At 34.7% G+C, this 26,808-nt stretch overlaps 1 protein-coding gene across 9 annotated transcripts in view; it reads left to right on the top strand.

Annotated features, from left to right (window-relative positions):
* The window catches only part of pros (homeobox protein prospero), a 101,690-nt gene that overhangs the window by 59,236 nt on the left and 15,646 nt on the right, over nt 1-26,808 (top strand). For all 9 annotated transcript variants that reach the window (XM_088030847.1, XM_088030869.1, XM_088030842.1 and 6 more), the window contains one exon: nt 353-405. The gene's annotated coding sequence lies outside the window, so the exon portion shown is untranslated. The remainder of the gene's footprint in view (nt 1-352; nt 406-26,808) is intronic.

Raw genomic sequence — 26,808 nt, 5'->3', positions numbered from 1 at the left:
CACTAATTACAGTTTGAAATGCAGATGCACAGAAGCTATAAATAACAAAGCCGAACACCTTTAAACACGTCAGAAATCTAAAGAGGTTAATTCGGTATTGATTAAATAAAATTAGAAATTTAAATTCTCATGATGCGGGTCGAAATCTTTCGACGGAACAAAAAGAAAACCTGGTAATTTCGCACTGTCCTAATTTAAATGGTGATGAAGAAACGATCGGTTCAACAACCTAAAAAGAGCCATGTGGTGGTTCAGTAATTTGACTCCCTCCTCCGAAGATAATAAGAAATTCTATCCAAGGGGTGGATCTTCCACCCACTCGAAGAAGTTACTAATTGTAGTTTTTTTTCAGACTAAGTAAATGGAATCAAACTCATCAATACCAACCCTCCCTTTCAAATAAAGGTAAGTTTTCGTGTAGTGTTGGATGTTGGGGGCGATTTTTATCAGTTTGGAAGAAGTGATGATAATGTTGCATCACAAAGGAAGCGGAAAGACCGTGTTTATCAACTCGTGATTGCTCCTAATTAGAATTTTTGCTGTTGATATTGTAGCTTTCCTTCAATCGTGCGTTTGGGGAGGTTCGGTATCGATGTCTGTGGCCGAACAAGCCAAATCAAAACATGTAATTATGTCGTAATTCGATAATCAGATTTATCTGTTCAAGGCTAATTGATCATAAACCAAATAACGAACGCTGTTTGATTGCATTGATCACAGCTTTGACGTGGCATTCAAAAATGAAGTTAATCTGAATATCCAGTCTTTATTGGTGGCGAGTCTTCCGTGACACAAGGCGTGGTTTTCCTATAAAGATGTAAGATAACTCCTTAATGTCACTTCTTTTATATTTTATGACGTCCGTTATGGAAATCAATACTTCTTGTTTGTATCATCGGAACCCGAAAACTTGCCGAGCCAATCATGATAACAGATCGGAATCTTTATCGAATCTTCTCTGTTTCGCCGACGAGAGCACACCTTCCAAGTTTCCGGTGGAATTTCATTGGTCTGAAACGAGCCAGCAAGCACGAATCAAATCTTTTACATAACATGTCATTCGGTTAAAAAAACCTCATTTTTCTTTGTAATCTTGATGATGGGAGCAGTCATTAGCATATGGCGTCGCAGCATCGTGCCGTGACAATAAGGTTATGGACCTGTTGACCATCTAGCTATAGATCCTGTGCTATTATGAGACCAACTGAAATCGCTTGATAACAATCGAGCAGTTTTTCTATAGAAAATTGCTTGTTGCTAATGAATGCTGCGACCTAAACGAACTTTTTAATTCTTCCATTCAAAGCGGTCGTTACGGTGTGTCCCTCGACGAATCATTATTCTTTTTAAATGCTGATTTGCCATAATTGCTCGAAATGGAAAGTAGGGAAAAATGCGTGGTTTACACTCAGAGTGCGGTTTTCTAAAAAAAATATTAACAAGTGGAACGCAAATCTAATTAAAATCTGAGGTAAGAGATGTAAATTTCCTGTGTCCGAACAGGAACCACGCTACGATGGAAACATTATTGTTGGAATGTATTGCAAGTAGGACTTGGAAAAAAATGTCCTGATGATTCAATGAACAAAAGAAAGAAATTGCACATTATAAACAGGAAAGAGATAAGGACGCTCAATTACTATTTATGCGAGGTGGGACAATTCAATGACAAATTCGCTCGACTGGCTAACTTTTCTCAGAAACTGTTTTTTTTATACATATTGAAGAAAACAAAATGTCGATGTAATTAGCCTGTTCAAATTCAACTATTTTATTTACAAACAAATTTAATTTTTGATGAAATTTTATTTCTCTATTTTCGAAATTAATTTAAAAAATTATGTGGAGAAATCAATATTGTTCGGGTTCTCTTTTAATTTACAACATGCAAATGGTCATATTTACAAATTCACACAATTTTTTAACGTTTATGATTAAAAATATACAATAGAATGTTGGAGTATTTTAATCGTTTATTTAACTGTTTAAATTTTTCCCCGTTCAGGTTTAACGAATTCTATATTTTTTGCCATTTTCTAACAATTAGAGAGCTCAAAACGTTTAGATTTTAGCATAAATATTCCTTCGTTTCTTAGATTTCGATGTGATTAGCTCATGAGACTTTCAAACTTCAAGTTTTGGATTTACAAGATATCGATTAAATTTAAATCTAAATAATTTGATGACTGGGAATTTTAAATGCTTAATTGCACAAGTTAACAAATTTAGAAAAAAAAATTGTTTTGGAAAAGTGACAAGTTATTTCTAAAGTGATTTCAAATCTAAAGTTTGTTTTCCTCAATCAGGTCCAAATTCAAAAAAATTCTTGAAAATTATATAGGTCACAATTTTGACTTCAAAAACTTAATTTTTATTGTCTCGAATTTCATATTATCTCTTTTTCTTCAAATATTAATTTAGATTCAATAAGAAGTTAAATTATTTATTGAGCTTCTGATAATTATTTTTTTTTGAAAATTTGATAATTTAGCTATTAGGAAAAAGTATCTAATTTATGAGAATTTGATGTTTTAAGATTACTATAATTTTAAACATGGATAATAACTGAGAATTTGAAAAATGGAGAATAAAATAATAAAACTTTAGAGTTAAAAATATGAAAATTTGAGAATTTGCTATAACAATTTTAAAATTAAAAATTTATGCAATGAGAAATTGAGCTCGTGAAAATTCAACAAGTTCAGAATTTTGAAACCTGAACAATTAAAAATTGGAATTCTGATGTTAAACTTTTACTCTTTATCAATTTTCAAATCTTCAAAACAAAACATTGTCAACTCTTTAAATTTTTATCAAGTTTACAGTTTTGAGTCGAAAAACTTCAATTCTTATTGTCCCGAATTTCTTATTAGGTAGGTATCTTATTTGTTCAAATACAATGAGAACTTGAATATTCGAGCATCTGATAATTTGATTTTTTGAAATCACGATAGAGAACAGAGTTGGAAAATTTGAGAATAAAATATTAAATCCTGAGATGTGAGATTTTGCTAAAATAACAATTTAAGAGTTAAAAATTTATGTAAAAAAATGTCTCGTGAGAATTCAACAATTGGAGTATTTGAAACTATGATAATTCTGTCAGAGCCTCATTACATTTTTCAATTTTTAAGTCTTCAATACATCAAATCGTCAGCTCTTCAAATCTTTATCTAGAACACAATTTTAACTTCAAAAACTTATTGATTTCTACTGTACCAATTTTTTTTTTCATTTTTTTCTCGACAAGGTCTCGGAAGTTGATAAACTTTTAAACGACTTATAAAACTTATCACTAAGATTAATACTGTTTATGATATTTAAAAAAAAAAGATCTCATGTTTAAAAAAAAAGGTTTTTTTAGTAATTTTCATAGGTATGCAATTTTGCATATAACTCTAGAATTATTACATCGATTTTTTATTAATATGCATCATTGAAAAGGCAGAAATTTTACCTTTTTAACGAGCTGACAAATGTGTTGAAATTTCTTATTATTATTTAATTTCACGAAAATTTTGTTTGAGGCAAAACAATTATTTAGACTTAAACGCAAACGTCTTCAAATTTATGTAAAATTAAATGATCAATAACTTCACCAAAATCTCTGAATCCTGACTTGATGGAGCAAAACAGGCTTTGGATTCAAAATCAGGGGGCAATTTTACTTTAGAAATAACTTTTCACTGCTTCACTACAAATTTTGTTCAAAATTTGTTGACTATTGTTATTTTAGTAACTATAAAAATGCTAAATCTAAAGAATAACTTTTTATGACATCTATTTGATTGATTTTTGTCCGGTTTCCCGAGGATGACCTCTTGATAAATTTGAATCTATTTTTAGAAAATATCCAACTGAAAACATTTCCAAAAATAGAACAAATTGTGACTTTTCTAAAACCGATAGATTTGATATTCCAACAGTTTTTGTTGCAACCGATAGAAAATTTAGCCCTCAGTGCCGTGATCACACTTAATCCAGGAAAATTTCTAGAAAAACACCATCATTAAATCAAGTCATTACATTTATCGATTTTGAGTAAAAACGCGTGTGCATGAATGCAAGCAATGAAAACCCTCCTTTCGTCAACAAATTCCACAATTTAATGCTCGCACAAAAATAATTAAATGTAACTGATGGGACAATTAAAATTAGATTTGTTTGTAATTGCTCATTGCTTGTTGCTCCGGCGTATTTAAAAACGATAAAACCTCTGGCAGCAAGTGCAAAACAAGTGTCTAAATCATTCCTCCTCGGCCTTTAAAAACCGCAAAGCTTCTTGTTCCGATCCGCCTCGATAAGAAGTCCGCATTATTGGCAAAACTACCAAGGGGTAACGTAAGGGGTAAAACACATCTGCTAGGTAACCCTCCCCTTGAAAGAAATTACCACCTGGTCGGTGCCACGGTCTACAAACAAGGGCGATCTGATCCGCGTCCAGATGTCTATACCACGGTCTTACACGCGCATATGCCACCACATGACTTCTTATCGCCACAAATTGATGACGTCGAAAATGATGGAAAAGTAACGAAAAACACAAAGGGACTACTTGACCGTGATTGTAATTTGAGCGTGTTTGGAGTCCAGATTGCATTTTTAAGAGCAGATGCGGTATTGAATGTCTTTTTCAAGTCTTGATGGGTGTCAGTACCAAAGAAACCACAAAAATATCGAGTATCTGTGATCGATCAACCTCGGACATGGATAGCTTTAATTCTATTATTTGGGTAATCTTACGACAATTGGGGGGCTATTATGTCACGCCGCTTTCTCGGGGGCTTGAGATGCCACCGCCGGTGAACGATGAGGACCAGGGTCGATAATTTTTGAAACCAAAAAATAGTAGTAGGATGAAACCCATTGAAAATAGAAGAAAATGTAACAAAAATGAAAGAAAAAATAAATTATCTACGGGCGATCTGAGTTCAGGAAGCGGAAGGGCGTGAGTTTTAAGGGTAAAAAACGGTTTATCGCGATTTCCGGCAAAACTACAAGTTCTATTGAAAAAAGTTCAATGGCAAAGTTGTAGGTAATAAAAAGATCTACAACTTTTGTTATTATACTTTTTTCACATAACCTCAAAATTTATGCAAAAAATTCAAATAACCGAGTTTTTTCTATGTACAAACATTTTTTTTACGAAATTTGGTGAAAACTTACCTTTTTATGTTCCAAACACACTGTAATTTTTTTGATTTAAAATATTCATTTTTTCTTTTTATTTTCACTTAATATCGAAAAACCACCCTAATTTTCAATCGAAAATTCTGCCGTCAAAATATCTGTTTTTTTTTTAATACTTAATGTGCTTTTTGTTTGTTGAAATCTCTACTTTCTGATGGTGTAAAAAAATTACATTACTATAGCAAATTTTCTCAGAAAATGCAAAAAAACGAAAAGACGCGAATCCGAAAAATTTGTTTTTCATCATTATGTAAAATTTTGAACTGTTTATTAAAATTTACACATTAATTACTCGAAAAACAAAAAAAATGTATGTTAATAAACAAAAAAATTGTAAATCCATTAAACATAGAGATTGCAAAATATTGCGAAAATAGTTGATTTTCCAAATATTAAAGATAGTATTTAAAGGGGATTTTTATGTCATAGAAAATCTTATAATATATAAACAGACATGTATAAAAGTTAGGCATTTCAATTTGAAAAAAGTATGCTCGAAATTATACGATTCAATTCAATTTATACCAGATTACGTTATTTATTATAATAATTTTAAATACATTAATCTTGTTATTTATAAATACCTTATCTTAAATTTTAATCATTTGTTTTTGTCTCTTTGATGGCATTTCTTCATCGTTAGATTCGACAAACCTTCCCGATTCTATTTGAAATCTTCAAGAAAATCTTTTTCGTCTCCAATATTGTTTCCAGTCTGCATTGGTTCTTCATCTATAATTTCATCTGATTCATTAACTTATTCGTAGATTTTTTTTCTTCAACATAAGAGCACTTTCCAGAACCATTTGAGCATAAATTTGTGCATTTTAAACCATTTCTTCGGCAACCACATTTTTGACCATCTAGTTTGACAGCTACAGCAAAAAGTTTTGAGCAATATTTCCGGAATAATTCTTTTTCTGTAAATTTGGGCATAATGCCACCTTGATATTGTTTCTAGCCTCACTTCAACTTTTGCTAAATATTAATGATGTTTTATAAAATATTAACTTTATTAGCTTATTTGGTTGTAGTATATATGTAGTAGTATATTTCGATTTTAAATTTTTTTGTTTATCAATGTAACATGAAATCTTACGTTTTTCGAGTAATTAAAGTGTAAATTTTAATAAACAGCTCAAAATTATACATATTTAAGGAAAAAAATTTGGATTCGCGTTTTTTGTATTTTCTGAGAAAATTTGTCATAGTAATGTATATTTTTTTACACCATCAGAAAGTAGAGATTTTAACAAACAAAAAGCACATAGAGTTTTTTAAAAAATCAGATATTATGACGCGATAATTTTTGATTAAAAATTAGGGTGCTTTTTCGATATTAAGTCAAAATAAGGGAAAAAATAAATATTTTTTGCATAAATTTTAAGGTTATGTAAAAAAAGTGTAAAAACAAAAGTTGTAAATCTTGATATTACCTACAAATTTGCTGTTTAACTTTTTTCCATAGAACTTATAGTTTTGCCGGAAATCGCGATAAACCGTTTTTTACCCTTAAAACTCACCCCTTTTGCTTCCCCAACTCAGATTGCCCGTAATTTATTTTTCCTTTTATTTTTGTTATATTTTCTTTCATTTCCAGTAGGTTTCATCTTGCTACTATTTTTTTCCACTTTTTGGCATTTTCAAAGGATTCTATTGAGGAAAAAATAAATTTGAGATAAACAGGACGTTAGATAATAATTCGTATTGCTCACATCTCACGATGACTTCTACAGCGTGAATCCTGGCCGGGTAATGCTTCTCGGACCGTGTAGCCAGCGGATATCCTTAAATCCACCTATCATATCCGTTCAGATTTCCCGCTGAAAGAAAAGTGCTCTTCATTAAATATTTACCGACTATCGAGTTAAGTCAACAAGATAAATTTCGTAGAAAACTACACATTTGACATCAAAAAGGACATAAAAGCATGTGTGAGCTACTTGTGGCTATTATCGCTGACGAGCCCTCCACTAGTTCCGCACTGTACCGCGGTATTCTCTTGAGGGCGCTCGTGTCGCTCTTTTCCTCTCAAATACCGGAAGTTTTCGAAAATGTTAAATTTATTAAGACTGTTTATGCAAAGTTGCGCTGATTAATCTCGTCTTTTGTAAGGACATCAAGAAGGGTGACTCGACAATACGACAGATTCCTAGAATTACAAAAGGCGAACTTCGGAGAAGCGAGATATTGATAAAGTTTACGCTACTTCACTTACCGCATCATTCCGGGACCCTTCCAAAAAAGACTTTTTCCGGAATTGATAGCGAAGGAAAACTCTAATTAAACCATGTCCGAGATAAATTACTTTATAACTTCGAAATTAGCAGTGGCTATTCATCTGAACTAATCAAGGAAGCAATTAAACAAGTTAAAGATCGAACTTTGTAATTGAATTCCGGCCCTTTAAAAAACAGGTGAGTTGCCACGTCACTTAAGACGTCACTCCAAGGGGGACTTAAACCACCTGTGCACATAATCTTTCCCAGCCCGGGCAACTTATCTCCACCTGCGCTTGAAATCGGTCTGATTTTCTTCCTTATAAATTATTGAAAAATCACAGGACAGTTGGGTCGACAGCTTGTCGACGTCCGCCGCTAACCCTTTCACTGGACCATGCATAATTAGTGAGAAAAATTTCGACGGGAATTGTTAATTCCCCTCAATTGAATAATTCATTCCGAGTTGACTTCGACTTACCGAAGATTTGTAAGGAAGTGAATAAGTTAGAAGCCAACTGTTGCTTCAAGGGTGTAAAGTTTCTTATAAGAAACCGCCGCAACAGGTGGATACTTCATGATTTCTTAAGCTGCGATTAGCTCCGTCGCGGCCCCTCCGAATGAAGCTATTATCATTTCAATTATTTAGACTCTTTAAGGAGGGGCGGATGCCTCCAATTAAGGGCGGTTTTCACGTTTTATTGTTGCGATAATAACAATATTTGTCTGCCGTGCCAACAACAATTCAGTTTGTTTAATATAACTCTAATATTTGAATGTTTAATGAAGTTAAAAACTCGATTTGCATTCCTTGTTTGTGTATGTTGAGGTGAAATGAATTTCATTTGATAATATCAAACTAGAAATGGAACTGACGTATCAACATTAAACTGCTATTTTCTAGTGTTTGGTTTGAGAAAACAGATCTGATGTGTAATCTAACTCCTAATGTAAATAATAAATAATTTTCTATTTCCAACCGTTCTTGGATTTAAAATTATCGAAAATTATAAAATAGTCTTAGCCATCTTCTGAATTTATTTTAGTCCATTTGAACGTGTTTATACTAAATCTGCTTTCCGTCAATTCACTCTAATCTCATTCAATCAAGTTCAGTTAGTTTATATTGATCAGGTTTAGTTCATTGAGTCAATTTGTATTGATCCGGTTTAATCAAACGTTTTTGATTTTTGATTTTGCTAGTTTAGACTAAATTTGTTTGGTTTAGTTTAATTTGGACTAGCTTGCACTAATTTTATTCCAATTAAATTTGATCTTAACTTGCCCTCCGAAACAGAGAATTTAAATACTCTAGAAAATACTTAGAATAGAGTTTTTCTAAAAAATTGGAAAAGACGAAAAAGATTTGTGGCGAGAACCCACAAAATCAAAGAATTTAAAGAATTAGGAAGTTAAAATTTTAGAAATTTTTACAGTTTGAAGAATCCATAGAGTCCGGAGAATCCGGGAATAGGAAGTAATGCAAAGATAACATATCAAAATTTTTTCAAGAAGTAAAATCTGACTACAAATCTTATTGATTTAAAGAAAGAATACTTGAGAAAATTGTTAAAATAGAAAAAAAAAACACAAAATTAAAGAAACAAGGACAAAAAATTTAAGAAATTTCTACACTTTGCAGAATCCAGAGAGTCCGGAGAATCCGATAATTGAAAGTAATGCAAAGGTAACATATCAAAATTAAAAGTAGAAAAATCTGTTTCTTATTCATATTTTTTCATGATGTAAAATTTAACAACAAATCTTATTACTAATTTAAAGAATGAATTTAAATACTCGAGAAAATTGTTAAAATAGAAAAAAAAACACAAAATTAAAGAAACAGGGACAAAAAATTTAAGGAATTTCTACAGGTTGCAGAATCCAGAGAGTCCGGAGAATCCGGGAATAGGAACTAATGCAATGATAGCATATCAGAATTGAAAATAAAAAATATGTTTCTTTCGGTTATTTATACTTTTTTATGAAGTAAAATTTGACTACAAATCTTACTAATTTAAACATAAAGAATTTAAATAATTGAGAAAATCGTTAGATTAGACAAAAAAAAACACAAAATTAAAGAAACAAGAACTAAAAATTTAAGAAATTTCTACAATTTACAGAATCCAGAGAGTCTAAGAATCCGAGCATAGAAAGTAAGATAACATTTCAAAATTGAAAATAAAAAAAATTGTTTCTTTGCGTTATTCTTACTTTTTCAAGAAGTAAAATTTGACTACAAATGTTACTAATTTAAACATAGAGAATTTAACGGTTCGAAAAAATAGTTAAAATAGACAAAAAAAACTCAAAATTAAAGAAACGAAGTAAAAAACTTTAAGAATCCAGAGAATTTGGAGAATCCGGGAATAGAAAGACAAAAAAATGAAATACACCTTTGTGTAACTGATGGTAATCTAAGAAGTAAAATTTGTCTAAAAATCTCCCCAGTTTGAATTAGCATGGAAAACGGGAGCGTAAAGCTCGCGCCTTCGTAAGACAATAATGAGAATCTTCCGGGCGCGCTTTGAACTCGGCCTCAAAGCGCCTAAATGTTTTATTTCTGTTTTGATTTGATCTTCGCGGCGTGTCTAAAGAATCGTTAAGATGAAGTGGTGCGCAATGATACCGAAATCGCACCTGACGTAGGGCGACGCGCCGTAAGGAAACAACGGAAGTAGCTCGGCGGAAACGCGGTGCTTGGCGGAAGTGGGTAAGTAGTGAGCACAATGAGCGGTTCCGGTGGCGTGTATTCATAATGTACGGTCTCCTATCATTGCACGATACTCCTGTGAGACATGGGAAAACACCTAAACACCTTCGACAGCATGCAAGGCATCGATGGCTATCTCTTTTCGCGTCCTATTAATAATTGATTTTATTCCGTGTCCTATCCGCGCTTTTTCATAAAAAGCGTGACTTATTTGACCGGAGAAAATAATAAAGTCCATTATATATTTAACATAATTGGGGCGTAATGAGGAGAACCGCGCCAAGATAAGCCTCGCGTGTCCGCGCTCCGAACGCAATATATCACCGGAGCACCATGAATGAAATTCTTGAGTTGGATGCGTATCCTCTGGAGCGTAGTATGTGACGTCACCGGACGTCTCACAACCTTGAGACCGTTTTCTTACGTGTGACGTCACGACTTCACGCATCACGTGACGTAACAACGCGACCGGCAGATGTTTGAGGCGATTATTTGCATGACAAAGGGCATTAAGATTACGCTGGCCCGGTGTACTATTATTATTTGTCGAGATCGTAGTGAGCTTCGACAAGGGGGCCGACTTTCTTTTGTTCAAGGAGGGTCAAAAAACAGGGCCCGTGCCTGACACGCGCTTGCTAGATTGTATTTAGTAAAGAGAAGTGCACAGATAAAAACGTAAACGCAGCGCAGGGGCGTCCCATCCATCCCAACACACCAAAATCTAGTTTCTTATCCTGCCTCCACCACTGGTGGTGTTTTCGCCCGATTACTCCAAGTTTTTTGGGACGGCACGGGGGTGCCGATCAGTGCAGGGGAGTAAAAACAATTTTTTGTGTTTTTTTTCCCGTTGACGAACGCCCCTGGTTTGTCGTAACATGGCAGCTGCGTCGAGAGAGCCCTTCTCGTTCTGCAGCCAGCTGACTTATTCTCCAAGCTGCATAACAAAGACGGCACCCTTCAAATAAATAGAAACTACATCACCAACCTACCCTTCTTCCCCTTATTACTTCAATTTTTCTCCCCTTCTTCTAGCTCGTGCTGGCTGACTGGATTTTATTACGACCATCGTTGGGTGGATTGATCGAGGGTTTATAGACCCTTTGTGCGAAATGACTAGGTCACTGGTGCCATACAATCTGCGGGTATGTAATTTCAGTCGTGGTCCATCAATGGGATGAAAATCTAAGACCCAGTTAGCAAATTGCCCGAAAAAATCGCGCCCTAATAACCCGGAAAAATCGCGTAAAAATAACGCTCGCTTTAGCGTGCATATTAATATTTTCAATAATATAAATTGACAAATGGTACATTAAATCGGTGTAAATTACGTGGCAAATAAAAAACGTTATCGAGCAAGACCTGTTGATTGTCGATATTAATTAAAATATAACCTAATTTCACCCCACGCTCATTCATATAAAAATTACACAGTCGTACATATTAAAAACGCGTACAATAAATCATGACGTCACGTTACATCTGTCCATGTTTTGATAAACTCAACCCTCTTAAGGTGCAAATCTTTTGGGTCAAAGACCTACACCAAGTCCCATTGTGGTGTCATAAATTCGGGGATGTGCAGGTAAACCTGTAGAAGTGCCGGTTGATACACTTTTATTTGAAGAAAGGGTGAAGTTGCAAGATGCTGTTTACAAGACGAAATGCATCTGCTTGCAAAACACCTTGGTTTGCATCTGCAAATAAGCGCTTTGTTGGAGAGCAAGGGGTGGAAGGGTCGGAACCCTTCATTTTTCGGGAAAATAATATGTGATATGGCTCAAAATGATTTATGGATCATGCGGCTTTGTCAACAGATACTGCTGCGACTTCTAAATCGTCCTGAGGCTTCGAATTTGAAGAATAGAATCCTCAAAACTGCTGCAGAGTTCTGAAGGATCTAGGCGCAGAATCTTAAAACTTTGAGAATCTCACACAACTCACAAAAATTATTCCAGACGATAAAAATATCAAAAATTTTCTTGGAAAAATAGGCGGAAAGCTGAAGAGTCTGAAAATCCTGGAAAGTATTTTACAAAAAATCATGGAATGCTAAGAATTCTGAGAAAACCACAGATTTCTAAAGAAACCTAGAGAATCTAAAAATCCCAAAAAGTCAAAAGAACTTTTGAAAGAAATTAGTGAAACAACCCAAACTGATTTGTTTTGTGGTCTGAACGAGTAACGCAATAAAATCTGCATCTGCAATTACGAATTTAGAGACTGATGAAAATACTACTAGAAAATAGCCACATTTCAGAAATTTTGTGATTTTAGCGGATTTTAGAATTTATATACTGATGCTTGAACCAACATTATGCACCACCAAATTGATGAATTTTGAATAAATCGTATTTTTTGTAATTCTTTAGATATTTAGCCAATTCTCTGCTTCTACCTTCAGAGTGGTTAAGACTACCAGAAAATAGCCACATCTCAAGAATTTTACAGTTTTAGCTAGAGTTAGAATTTTTTGATTGAAAATTGATGATGCAGCACCGAATTGATAAATTTTCAAATAATCGTAATTGTTGTAATTTTTTAGATATTTAGCCAATTCTTTGCTTCTACCTTCAGAGTGATTAAGACTACTAGAAAATAGTAAATTCTCAGGAATTTTACGGTTTTAGCAAGAGTTAGATTTTTTTATTTTAAATTTTCAAAAAATATCAAAAATTATGGAATGCCACAGATTCTGAGAAGAGTTCTAAAAAAATCTAGAGAATCTAAGAAATCCAAAAAGTCAAAAGAACTTTTGAAAGAAATAAGTGAAACAGCTCAAATTGCTTTGTTTGGTGGCCTGAACGAGCGACGCAATTAAATCTGCATCTGCAATTACGAATTTAGAGATCGTGAGGATATCACTGGTTGCTGTTAATAATAAAGTAATTAATTGCACTACTTGGAATAATGGAGGAAACTTTAGTCTTGGCTATTAACGCCAGTCAATAATGTGTGGTTTGCATAGAGTAAGTAGTATTCCGAGTATTGGATATTTCAGTGCAGGTTTTTTAAGTCGCGTGTTTTAGCCCAATTCCACCAACAAGATTTAACAGTAAAAGTTTAGTTCCTCTCACGATATCTTAATTTGATAAAATCGTCTATGACGTCGAAAAAGTGCATTTTATTACGATTCGATTTCCATCCAGCGAATCGTTTTAAATAGTTTATTTCCAATTAGTGCGTATCAGCTTTTGTTCTTGCTCAGTTTACGTTATTTAATTACCTTCAAACGGTTCTATTTTTTGCTCTGAAGGGTGTGAACACACATCTCCATCACTGTGGCATATACCTGGTCCGACGTTTTAAATATTTGACGTGGCCAACGACCTAACTTTTTGCCGTTATTTAATTATTTACGCCGTCATCTGAAATATTCACCATATGTTTGTCTCTACAGGAGGGTGGTGGACGAATGCCCATGCTTGGAAAGTCATAAAGATGATTGGCTGCGTTTAGTTCGTTACTAAGTTCGACCCTAAACGATTTTGGTACTAATTAGTCTAAGACATATGACAGACAGTTTCTATTAAACGTAAATTCTGGTAACTAGCACGCGATTGGTGTTGGATCGGAAGAACTGGCATTCCATTTTTTTTGGAGCCGGCTCTGGAGGGTTGATCAAATATGCATCGCATGTACGCCTAGAGTAAAATAACTACATCGAGTTACATAATTAATAAAATTATGCATGTCATATTATGGCATGAGTGCATAAAACGCATTTTCTCGGATGCAATTTCAGCGGTTTGTTGGAACTCACTCACACCGATCTGCTCGGGTTTTGCATATATGCGGAGCAGAAGAAGATGCAGTAGTGATCCAGGCCTCTGAAGAACCCATTTGACGCAAGCTTAACGCTGAAGGCTGTACCACTCCGCTTCTAGAGGCCAGTTTGATCACTTTTTTGACTGTTTCAGAAGAAGAACAAGCAAAAAATGGTTTTGGAATGAATTCCGCGTTTGAGTTTGGTGGTGGAATAATGAATTAGACGGTGGCGAAATGATATTTCTTGCATCGCTCACGGCTCCTAAATTTTTTGTCTCCAGGCAAATATTAAATTTGCATTTGCAAATACGAATTTAGCGATTGACGATTTTTTAAAAAATCGTATTTTTTGTAATTCTTTAGATGTTTAGCCAATTCTCTGCTTCTATGTTTAGAGTGATTAAGACTAGCAGAAAATAGCCACATCTCAAGAATTTTACAGTTTTAGCTAGAGTTTGAATTTTTTGATTAAAAATTGATGGGACATGATGCAGCACCAAACTGTGCTTCTATCTTCAAATAGTTTAAGACTACCAGAAAATAGTCACAGTTCAGGAAGTTAACGATTTTAGGGGGTTTTAGAATTTTTATACTGAACAGACATTAGGCACCACCAAATTGAAGAATTTTCAAAAAATCGTATTTTTTGTAATTTTTTAGATATTTAGTCAATTTTCTGCTTCTATCTTCAGACAGGTTAAGTCTACCAGAAAATTGCCTCATCTCAGGAATTTTACGGTTTGAACGAGAGTTACAATTTTTTTATTCAAAATTGACGGGACATGATGCAGCACTAAATTGATAAATTTTCAAAAAGACTTCTATTTTGAAATTTTTCAGATATTTAGCCGACTCTGCTTTTACCTTCTGAGAGATTAAGACAACCAGAAAATAGCAACATCTCAAAAATTTTACGGTTTTAGAAAGAGCTACAATTTTTTATTGAAAATTGACGGGACATGATGCAGCCTCAAATTGACAAATTTTCAAAAAATCGTATTTTTTGTAATTCTTCAGATATTTCGCCAATTCTCTGCTTCTATCTTCAGACAGATTAAAACTACCAGAAAATAGCAACATTTCAGGAATTTGATGTTTTTATTGAGTTTGAGAATTTTCATACTGAAACTTGAACAGACATTACGCATCACCAAATTGTTGAATTTTTGAGTTCTTCACAAATGCGGAGCGAAAGAAGTGGTGATCCAGGCCTCTGAAGAACCTATTCGACGCAAGCTTAACGCTGAAGCGTGATACTTCTGTACAAATTCCGCTTCTAGAAGCCAGTTTGATCACTTTCTTGACTGTATTTGTGTGGAGTTTTTGAAGAAAAAAAAAAACGCAAAAAATGGTTTTGGAATGAATTCTGCGTTTGAATTTTGTGGTAGAATAATGAATTTGGTGCAGTGTATAGGCGATGGAACAATGATATTTCTTGCATCGCTCGCGGCCCATAAATTTTTTGTCTCCAGGCAATATTGGCAATAAAACGAATTAATTAATAAATTTCCGGGCTAGTTGGGCCTTGGAATCCGGGCTATCGAGCAGGTGATAAAATATTCGGGCTTTCATATGAAATGCAATCGTTGCGTCTGCACATATTGTAGTGAATTTTGACAGAGCCGTTGATGGATGTCGCGGCCGGGTATCGACCAGGACGAAAGTTGGCGGCCATCGTCCAGCAGCAGCGTGCAAAAATCGCCCGCACACATAAAATTACATGCAAGTCTGGTGCAGGCATCATTCAATTAGCCCTGGGTGTGGCCACAGCTTCGCTTTATAAAACATCGATCGAACGAGCGGTCATCGTTTCAAAAGTACGCTCTTTGATTCCCTCATTGCCGCTTTAAATCGGGCGCTAGCACATGCGCCCGATTCCAGGTTCTCCTCATCCTCGGCTAATTTGCAGCAGGCCACCGCGGAAAAACGTGTATATTAACGTGGAACGCATCCCCTGGCCGCCCCCGACTTCGGGGGTGGAAACGTGCGCCACTGACGCCGCAACGCACTGTCTCCGTCCTAATCGCCGGTAATTCGAACGGAAAAAACGGGACAAAAACTCGCCGCGATCTACACGGGAGATACGTGATTTATAAGCGGAGAGGTGTTTTTGAAGGGCGAATTGTTTATTTTTCATTTCGACGGACAAGGGCCGCCTGAAATGCGAAATTACCAAATTAAAACGAATAATGCTCGTGCATCAAAATATCAACGCCAAGGTACAAATTCACTGCGGTCTTCGGACGGGGACCCCTTTGATAAACAAAAAATTCTAATTATCGGCGGAAGGACGCCGAAAATAAACCCAAGCCTCGGCGGGAATTAACATATTCATCAAAGTTCAGTAGTGCATTTTGGATTTTTGAATGTTTAATACAGCGCGTAATACAATGCTATCAAAGGGACACTCCTACAAAGCCACTTCCGGTTGTGGTAATGACAGTAGCATCTTAAGTTATCTGCAAACTGTTTTTTATTTTATTGTTTTATCTGACCACAAAATTCTAAAAATTGCATGATGCAGTTTGACCGAAATAAAATTCTCAGCAACAAAAGAGCACGTTTTACTCAATTCATCATGTTTTGTATTTTAGTCTTCAGACATTAAAATCTGTAAGAAGATAGGCACGTTTTGTGAATTTAGCGATTTTACCGCGAGTGCAAGAAAAAAATGTTCAGCCTCTTAAAAAAAATCGTATTTTTTGTAATTCTTCAGATATTTGGCCAATTCTCTGCTTCTTTCTATCTAAACAGGTTAATACTATCAGAAAACAGCCACATTTTAGGAATCTAACGATTTTAGCGTAATTTAGATTTTTTAACTGAAAATTTGATATATGACGCAGCTCCAAATTAAAAAAAATTCAAAAAATCGTATTTTTTGTAATTCTACGGATATTTGGGCAAATTTTTGCTTAAGATTAAGACTACCAGAAAATAGCCCTATTTCAAAAATTTTGTGATTTTAGCGGGTTTTCTAATTTTTATACCTAAATTTGAACAGACATTAGGTACGCACCACCAAATTGATACATTTTCAAAAACTCGTATTTTTGTAATTCTTATGACATTTGGCCAATTCTCTGCTTATAACCTCAGAGTGATTAAGACTACCAGAAAATAGCCACATTTCAAGAATTTTACAGTTTTAGCGACAGTAAGAATTTTTTTATTGAAAATTGACGGCAAATGATGCAGCACCATATGGATAAATTTTTAAAAAATCGTATTTTTTGTAATTCTTAAGATATTTGGCCAATTCTCTGCTTGTATCTTCAAAGTGATTAAGACTACCAGTAAATAGCCACATCTCAGGAATATTATTTAAATTTAAATTTAAATAAGCATTTTAGCGAGATTTAGAATTTTTATATTGAAAATTGAAGGGACATGATGCAGGACCAAATTGATAAATTTTCAGAAAATTGTAATTTTTGTAATTGTCTTGATATTTAGTCGTTTATCCGTCTATCTTCAGACAGATTAAGACTACTACAAATTAGTCACATCTCAGGAATTTGACGATTTTAGCGGGTTTTAGAATTTTTATTGTGAAGACTGAAGAAGACATGGCACAGCATTATTTTTGAAGAACTTAAAAAAAATTGTATTTTCTTTGCGAATGTAGATGTGATGTAAATTTTGAATTTTGTTGTTAAATTAAAAGGAAAAGGAGTAAAATTGATAAAAATATTCGAAAAACTCGAAAGACAGCTTAGTATAAATTTCGTGCGCGCAAAAATCCGTTCCGTGTTGATTAGCAAGGCCGCATTTTTCCCTTCCGCTCGACGGATCTCCCCCGTTTCAGGTTGAACCTGCAAATCTAAGAAAGATGCAGTGAATAAAACAGGAAGGGGTTGATGACGACTTGAGACCAAGACCATTGATTCACCGGCACACGGAAGGGAACAGCCGAGATCAATACAAACCTCGTGGTAGCCGTGTCGTGGTGTGAGGTAGGTTAGGGAAGCAGCCTTCCGTTGCTTACTTATTCGTTGCACTTTGCTGCAGTCTTCGCTTCCCCTTTGCCCCAACAAAGCGTTCGTCTTAGACCTAGAACGTCGCGACGCCCGGATCTCCGCTCCGCACCTGGCGCGCTTTTAAAACCGGAAACCGCCTCAAGAGAGTATCAAACAAAAGTACATGCTTCATCGATCAAACACATTAAGAACTAAGACGATGAATTGCTAAATCATCGCGATCTCGTTTCCTTTGATTAGTGTGGCGTGACTGGCGTTTCTTGAAGACATGTGTAAAATTCGAGATCAAAACTGTTTTTCGATCGTGCTAATTAGAGATGCGTAGCTCAGAGCTAAAAGAGCATTCGCTATTTGGTTTACTTTTGTAAATAAAACAAGCTAAGGGTCAGTATATTCACTCGACCCGGAAAAAAGTTTAGCAGCTCTTTTTCACGCTTGATGGCTGCTTCTCTTTTTGCCGTCTATTTGTAGGAAAATCGATCATGTTAAACCCGTTAAAGATGAGTCCAGCGAGGTTTTTAATAATCTTAATCGGCTGCTGAAAGCAGCAGTTTCGGTAAATCCTTTCATATGCAGCGCATCTTTCTGCTAATAACGCACAGCTCTCGACAAAGAACCATATTTGCCGGAACTCTTACCGAACTACAATTAATTTAAAACGAAAGTGTAGAAACTACCCACAAAAGCCGAACCCCTATAAATTAGGCGCCTTTAAAAATAAGACATCTGTACAGTTTGTACAACTCGGACATGAATTAACGCCAGTAAATCTTTTTGTCGTGAGCCCAGCTTGAGGTTTACCGGTGTTCACTATACCTCACTTGCGGTGTTTAAGTGGCAAATTAAGGTAATTTCCCCTGCTCAAAGCACCGGAAGTTGTTGGAACCGTGTAACTTTTCTCTGGTTTTGTACTCGTTATTCCGTGCAAATTTTAGACAGGTGAGGACCCATCTTAAGACACATTATAAAGCTTTTACGATATAGTTTATGGGCAAGATTCTCGAAAAACCAGGTGGTAGGCGTGATGTTTAAACTTGAAAATTTCAAGGCCCCAAATAAACTTCTTTTGTCCACAAAAGGAAAATAAATAGGAAACGTGAGCTTGATTTCAATGAGCCAGTTTAGTTGGCTTTATGGGGGCAAGGGCGCGAGCTTATGGGGATGAATTTCAGTTATCATAAAAATTAGCGGGTGGAAATTTTATTGCGGGCGGACGGCGGAAAAAAATGTTTTCATGGGTTTTTTTTGTTCGGCTTTTAAATGCTCTGTCTATTAATCCAAAATGAGAAAATTTTTACACGAATTTCATAGGATTTGAAGATGTCAATTTGGAAACTCTCAAGCGAAAAAATCAAATTAAATTTTCGACTTTCGGAAAATTTAAGAGCGAATTTTTGGCTAAAAAATCGCGAGAAAAACGATTTCAAAAACCGTATTTTCTATCTGTCTCAGTTTCCGAGTTAGTGAGCATTGACACTTCGACTTTATTGAAAAATAAAAATCAACTATCCGAAACTTTAAACGGACATAACTCGATTATTTGTGGTCGGTCGTACGTGGATTTTGAGCCCAGATTTAAAATTTGCATGAAATGAGCCCAAATAATGCAAGTTTGCCTGAAAAAATAGCGAGATATCGAATACAAAACTTTCACATAGTTTTAGTCATGAATTTTTCTGAAAAACTGCAACTTCTGATTTTTGGAAAATTTAAAAACTATTTTTTATGTAAAAAATTGCGAGAAATACGATGCCGCAAACGATTTCCCAATATTTCTAATAGTTTCCGAGACATTGAGCACGGATTATTTCAAACCTTCAAAAATTTGATCCGCTGGCGACAACCTAAAAATTCAAACAGCCATAACTCAGTTATTTGTTGAACAAAATTAAAAAATTCGGCTTTGGATTCAGCGTGAAATTTTGCGCAAAATGAGCCTAAATAAGTTGAGTTGGCTTACTAAATAAACGAGGCATTGGTCAAAAACTGTTTTAAAGAGGGGGCTTTTCAATCACTGTTTTCAGGGTGAAAACGACGTTTGATAACTTTATTTGTACATCACTCGAAAGAGGATTGAGATCTATCTATTGGCCAAATTTGATTTCAATCGGACATATAGGTTACGAGTTATGGTTAAAAATCAAAAAATTGAAAATTTTTCATCATTTGAGTCGGATTTTTTTTTCGCGAAAAATCGATTATCGAATTTTGAGCTTTTGAAATTTTTTTTTTAACGTAAATTGAACTGAGAAAAACGATGGCACAAACCGAATTTCAATATCTCTAACAGTTTCCGAGATATTTAGCTTTAAAAATTAAGAAAAAATAGGAAAAATTAAAATCAACTATCTGAAACATTGATCGGCCATAACTCATTTATTTATTTGTTGTCGGATCTGAATTTTAATCTTAGACTTGGAATCTGCGGAAAATTCTGCATTAAAATGATGTATTATAACATAGCAAGTTTACTAAAAAAATAAGCGAGATATCAACCTCAGAACATTGCCATAGTTTTACTCATGAATTTTCACGAAATTTCCGAAATTTGGTGAAAATTATCAAGCAAGACTGAGCTAATTCCGCCCAGACAAAAGCGTAAAAACATGCAAATTCGATTTTAACCGTTCACTAGAGTTTTTCCCATTTACAGAGTTTTGAATTACATTTTTAGTAACATTATTCCGATCGAGTGCTCCACTACAGTGAAATTAGTTAAATTTAATCACTCCTATGATTTATTTGAACGATCATTGACAAAGTTACAATGCGTGTGGGTGCCTCTAAAAATTACAAACCAGCTTAAGGTTCGTCCAGTTTTAATTACACGCATTGCAACAAATTATCGATTGATTTTCCGTCCACGCAGTCATAGAAAAAGTCCCCCAAGGTGATTTGTCTTACGCCTCCAACAGAATTGGATCAAACTGTATACTTACAGTTGCGGCAATTCCGTGCGTGAAATTAGAGGTTTCTTACAACCTTAAATGAGTAAAGCGACAAAAAAACCAAACGCTACCCTCCAAACCTACAATTTCCCTCTAACAGCGTTTCACTTAACTTTATCAGACGCTAACTACTCCTGTAATTTTCTTTCGTGTCCGTCCGCAGCGTATCATTTGACAGTCTTTTAAAATTGATTTTATTTTTAGCACTGTGATTTCGTCGTCGTCGTATAATCAGACAGACTCTATAAATACGGCAGGATTATTTAATTTCCTGCGAAAATTGTTTGTGTCTTTTAATTTTCGGCGTCATCAGCGCTAATTAACGTTTTGCGCCCGAAACTGGATGCGTAATAATTCACATAAACTTAACTACTTCTTCCGTTTTCTTCGCCACTGAGAGCGGATGTGTTTAGTTAACGACAAGTGTGAATGTGTGACGCGAAGTCATCACGTTAACTAGGCCATTATTAGATCATTTTATTAAGTGGCGGTCGCAGAACTAGAGAACGTCGAAATATATGTGCGAAAAAAGTCATCTCGAGGGTGTTTCCCTTCGTATCAATACCATTAAATCACCCCTCGTGAGTGTACTTCACTATGCAAACGTAAAGTCTTTGATATAAGAATCCTGCAGCATCTTTTCAATGCGAAAAAGTATAGAAAAGCTCATTGCAATACATCTTTGCATCACGTAGTTAAGACTGCAAGGAAAGGGTTGTGAGTGGTCTTCGGGGTCTCGGGGGGTGAAGAGAACACCTTCTCGAGTGGAAAATGTGATTTCTTCATCTCTCGCTTCGGCGTGGGGAAATGATAGTTGTGGAACAGAGATTTGTTCAGGATTATGGAATCATTACGAGTATTGAAATTATGGGTGTACGACTGGGATGTATTTAACGTCTTGTGAGGCCTTTAATCATATCTCCTTGAATTGTTGCGGATGCAGATCGCTAAGGGTGGAAAAAACGAATATGCATGCGCAGGGAGACTTTGCTTTGCGAAAGGGGAAATTTACAATATTATTAAAAAATTGTGTAAGTTGGGTGGCGGTCGATTTGTCCCAAAATTTAGAGATTCTACTAACTTAAACATATTTTGGTAAATTATACTCCAATTTTTGAATATGGAATAATAATTTCAGAAATGTCTACTTTAGTTACTCACAGAATACACACATTTTTAATAATTCTAATAACTTTGATTATTTTTTGATTCTAAAACAATGAAAATTAAAGACCTTGTTAGTTTAGATGTGTTTATTTACTAAGAAACAGCAACATTTTAAGAAATTTAGAAATTTTGACCATATAAGAGTGCAATTTAGAGATCCTACTGTCTTAGACACACATATTTGTTAATTATAATAAATTGCAAAATTTTAGAATATGAAGTAAAATTTCAGAAATGTGTGCCAAAGCCAAAAAGTGTTTCTTTTTTACCGAACCTTATTTTAATTATTTGTAAATATTTATGGATCTTTCAGAAAAGTTTATATTTTCTTTATTTACATTTGTAGTTTTGGCATGTGTAGCTTTACAATATGAATGAACTTGGTTTGATGTGCTTTTACAGCAGTTTGTCGATTTGATTTTTCCCAAATAATTACTCCATAAAATTGAGGGTAAAGTTGGTATCATGATGTAGTTAAGAAAATTAACGATAGATGGCGCCACCCTAGTACAGTCAGAAATGAAAGTGGCCAGAAAACTGTCCGGATTTGTTGTTTGATTTCCGCATTTGAGAACTATAAATTCAGTTTTTAGTTAAGGTTCTTTATTTTTTTGGTAATTTTGTTAATTGTAAGGCCTTTAATCGTATCTCCTTGAATTGTTGCGGATGCATCAAATTGTCGAAGTTTCTAAAGTAAAACGATGGTGAAAACCGAAATTTTGATCGGTCATAACTCAGTTATTTGTAAACCGATCTTAACGAGATTTAATTGTTTTGATTCTACATGAAATTCTGCGTAAAATGAGCACCAACACTTTAATAGTGCTTTATAAATAAGCGAGATATCGTCGTGTCTGAATTAGAGACCGAAAAACACCTGCTATACTAAAAAAAATAAAATTTAGAATTTGAACTGTCAAAGATCGATTTCTAAGCTAAAAAAATTGCGATTTCTAAAAAGGTTTTTTAAAATCGTTTTCGAACCTCCAAAATGTTGGTCCTTTGGCGACAACGCAAAATTTCAAACGGTTTTAATTCAGTAATTTGTTGACGGACGAGAAACTGCGTAAAATGAGGTTATATAACTCAAATTTCCATAACAAATAAATGAGATATCGACCAAAATAGATTTTTAGGAGGTGTTTTTTGTTAAGGTTCTCAATTTTTTTTTTTGGTACTTGTGAGGCCTTTAATCATATGTTCTTGAATTGTTGCGGATGCATATTGCCAAAGGTGGAAAAAACGAATATGCATGCGCGGGGAGGATTTGCTTTGCGAAAGGGGAATTTTACAATATTATTAAAAAATCGTGTAAGTTGGGTATCGGTCGATTTGTCCCTCCCCCATCAATTATCTAAATTGGCTGTACTTGCAATCCAAACAAAAAATACAAACCGCAAACAGACTAGGAATTAAATTCTTCAGGTTGATCATGGCAAAATTTCCCACCCGCCGGTTATCCAAACACGAAAACCGTTCAATTGCCGTGTCAATTAATTCTTGTATGCAAACATATAATTATGGTTTTTAAACAAAATTAGAGATTTATTAGCGTGCGTATTTAATTATTAACGTCCGTTTCCCCGTCGCGTCGGCCAACTTATCGAAAAAAGGGAACTAAACAATAGAACCAACAGCGATAGCTGTATTTGAAATTCAACTAAAACAAAAATTGCAGTGCGTATAAACAAAGCGAAAAAACAAACCCGATGTTAAATCATAACAAAGAGAGATTGTAGTTCAGGGTTCGCCAAAAATTAAATTATTTGCCATGCAAAACATCATGAACCGAACGCAAAACCGAGTTTGAATTAAAAATACCACGAATCACCACCGACGCAATGGATGGCACGGCGGTGGAGAGCTAATAATTCCGTGTATTAATTATGTATTAGGGTAGTGGATGTGTCTGCGATATCCTCGTGATTAACTTGATGCATTTCCGGCTTTGCAATAATCATTTTTTACGGAACGCACAACCCCACTGGCAGAAACGGGAAAACACAGGCGACTCAATAATTCAAAGTGGACGAAGATATGTAAATAGGTGGCATAATAGCGCGATGAACGTGTCGGCGAGGTACGGAAGGAAGGAAACCCTATCTCCGACATTTCTCTACAAGACACGGCGGTTAAGAGGATGAGGGAACTTGGATATCGCCACTCGGGGCTGAAGATTAGAAGCAGATTCTTATTTCTGCGTTTCTTCTATTTGCATGTAATTATAAGCTTTAGAAATCCAATACGACCACCTACTTTTCCTCCCGGCTCGATTCAATTAAAATTGAATATATCAACGTCACACAAAGCAGAAAAAAATTATAAAGCAAAACAATAATCCACTTAATGTCGGTGAATTAAATAGATCAATACTAAACCTATTTCTTCACTTTTATTATAAAGTTATTACAACGTTTGTATATTGGCGCTCACAGCATACACGAGTTACGCAGTTTCGAGTGCTTTCCAACTATTATCGAGCCGAAAAACCCCCGGAAATTTATTACAGAATGACGATAAAACGTCTTCGGCAGGATAACAACGCGTAAATCTGAAATTACCTAGAGGACCTATAACCGCAAGAATATAATAAACATGAAAATGTTTTAAAGCATTTCTTTTTAAAAGTCATTTCGGGGCCCCCGTTTCAGATTATAAAACCGACTAATAAAAGAGACACCTCAATACAATAAAAAAGATTACTTGGCAGATATATGAGATACTTGACATTTGTTGGGTGCTATAACAAGACATAAAGTGGATGGAATTGTCGAAACGTGGAGACAGGAAGACACGGCTTAAGTGGCGAAGAATTTGATTATTGTGGTCAAAACGATAAATGAAGAAGTACAGTCGAACTTTCATAACTCGAAACCTGAAGAGAAACCACAATTAGTGCGAGTTAAAAAAAAAATCGAGTTAAAGAAAAACTAAAGAAAAAAATGAAAATTTTATTGAAGGACATAATCCGTTATTAAATTTTAGCGCAAATGTTTGTTCTTATAATATTTTTCATAAAATTGTTTTTTAAAGAATTATAAAAGTCAGTATAACATAGTCATAGTAAAAGAAGAGTTTCAATAGTTCAAACGCATTTTTCACTTGTAAATCTAAATCTTCAAAATCTACATCGTTTCGAGTTGCAATTTATATAATTTTCTGAAATTTTTGTTAAAAATTTGATTTTGATCTCATTTTTTAGGATATTCTTCTTCTTGCACTTTGAAATTTGTTTTCTGGCTCAATTCTTCTAGTGGGATATTGTTGTTAGAATCACTTACCAAAGCTAGGTTTTCGAAATAAAATTCTGAATAGTTTTTTCGGTTACATCGGAGCTCCATATAATAGCTCAATTTTGGGCATCTTGTTGCAATTTTTATAGCTATCTAGGACTTTTGATAAAATTCTAGATTTATGGTGACATTTAAAGCTATTAATCAACTTCAGAACATTCAGGAAAGTACTACAATATCATCTTTTACAAACTAATTCTGAGAAAATTTTCGAGTTATGGAAGTTTACAGATCGTATGTTGACAAAATTTAATTCGATTTATAGAAATTTTCGAGCTATAGAGATGAAATCACATGTAAAATTTAAGGAAAACGCAAATGAATAAAATCAATTTCAAGTTGTACAAAAATTCGAGTAATAGAAGTTTGACTGTATGTACAAAGAAGTTATCAGCACATGACATTTGCGTTTTGTAAACAACTCTTCATGTGACTTTACCACTATCTGCATTCTGCGTCTGTTGTCTATCAAAATCCGGGTAGTCCCCTTGCACATGCTTTTGATTCAGCGGCGACCTCGTTCGCTGCTTATTTTTATCATCATTCCGAACGCCAGATTATCAATTTTAATTCGAGTCGACATTTAACCATCAATTAACCTCAGTCTTCGTCACAATCCCGCCTTATTTCGCTCCCTAGTTTCCTCATTACGTACTTCCTTTAGGCTGCATTTTCTCAGCAAGGGTTTACTTTGATTTGTTCCTTTCTCATACGGAGTCGGGCAGGATATTAAATGAGCATTTCGAATCATAATTAGGACCACTTTAGTTGTTAGCGTGTGGAATTAAAGACGATTTACGCGGAAACGTGATTCATGGCAGGACATGGATAAATTTTATCGGGGATTTTACTTGGAGAGATGAGGAAAATTATGGAGCGAGGAAAATCAGCTGTGGTCGTGCGGTTTCTTATCAAATGTTAAGTGTCGAGCTGGTTTTTAAGGAACTTGAACTTTGATAACAGCAGGATATTATAGCAACTGGCTGTTTTTTTTTGTCCAAAAAATGTACCATCGATGGTGAAAACCGAAACTTTGAACGCTCATAACTCAGTTATTTGTGGACTGATCTTAACAACTCTTATTAATTGTTTAGATTCTACGTGAAATTCCGCGTAAAATGAACATTAATAGGTACTTTAATATTGCTATATAAATAAGCGAATTATTGATCGCGTCTGATTACAAACCGAAAAGCAGCTAACTTCCAAACCGAAAAAAATAAAAATTTTAATTCGAACTTTTGAATTTGAAGCTAAAAAATCGCGAGAAAAACGATTTCGAAGTGGGTTTTTTTTATATTCGTTTTAATTCTGGAGATATCGAGCAAAATCGTTTTCGAACCTCCAAAATTTTGCCCCTCTGGCAACTACTCGAAATTTCAAACGCCTTTAATTCAGTTATTTGTTGACGAACGAGAAAAGTGATGGCAGTTTTGAATCCAGCTCGAAATTCTGCGTAAATTGAGCCCATATAGCTTAATTTTTCTTAACGAATAAACGAGAGATCGACCGAATTAGATTTTTAGGGAG

This window comes from Gnatocerus cornutus, chromosome 1, assembly GCF_029298725.1.
Source record: "Gnatocerus cornutus isolate USDA-ARS CGAHR chromosome 1, icGnaCorn1.1, whole genome shotgun sequence".
In the NCBI taxonomy this organism is placed as follows: domain Eukaryota; kingdom Metazoa; phylum Arthropoda; class Insecta; order Coleoptera; family Tenebrionidae; genus Gnatocerus; species Gnatocerus cornutus.
This window is presented reverse-complemented; position numbering and strand designations above follow the sequence as displayed.